The sequence below is a fragment of the Centruroides sculpturatus genome, unplaced genomic scaffold (genome assembly GCF_000671375.1).
Source record: "Centruroides sculpturatus isolate CEXI.00-Female unplaced genomic scaffold, Cexi_2.0 scaffold515, whole genome shotgun sequence".
Taxonomy (NCBI): Eukaryota; Metazoa; Arthropoda; class Arachnida; order Scorpiones; family Buthidae; genus Centruroides; species Centruroides sculpturatus.
Genome location: NW_019384913.1, coordinates 215,737 through 216,100, shown reverse-complemented (window position 1 = coordinate 216,100; position 364 = coordinate 215,737).

Genomic DNA, 364 nt, shown 5'->3' with positions numbered 1-364 from the left:
GTCACCTTTGGGACTGGGGGTATGGTCGGAACACAAAAAAGTTCGGATTATCAGAAAAAAGTAAAATAAACAATCTTCCCTTTGTCCAGTCTTTGTAGCACTGCTAATTTTTCATTTAATGAAAGAGTAACGTATTTACGTTTCACTCCTGACATGTTGAAAACACACACAATGTAAAACATATAATGTAACGAACACAGAAGAACGCCACGGACGGTGAGTCACTGACGAGTCGGGACAAGTTTCTCAACTGTGACCACTGTCGGATTAACCAGAGTGATGGACTAGAGGGGTTCTACTGTAATGTCAAAGCTTTAATGATAACTTTGTCTATTATTTTAGCATAATGCCATTCCAAGTTACT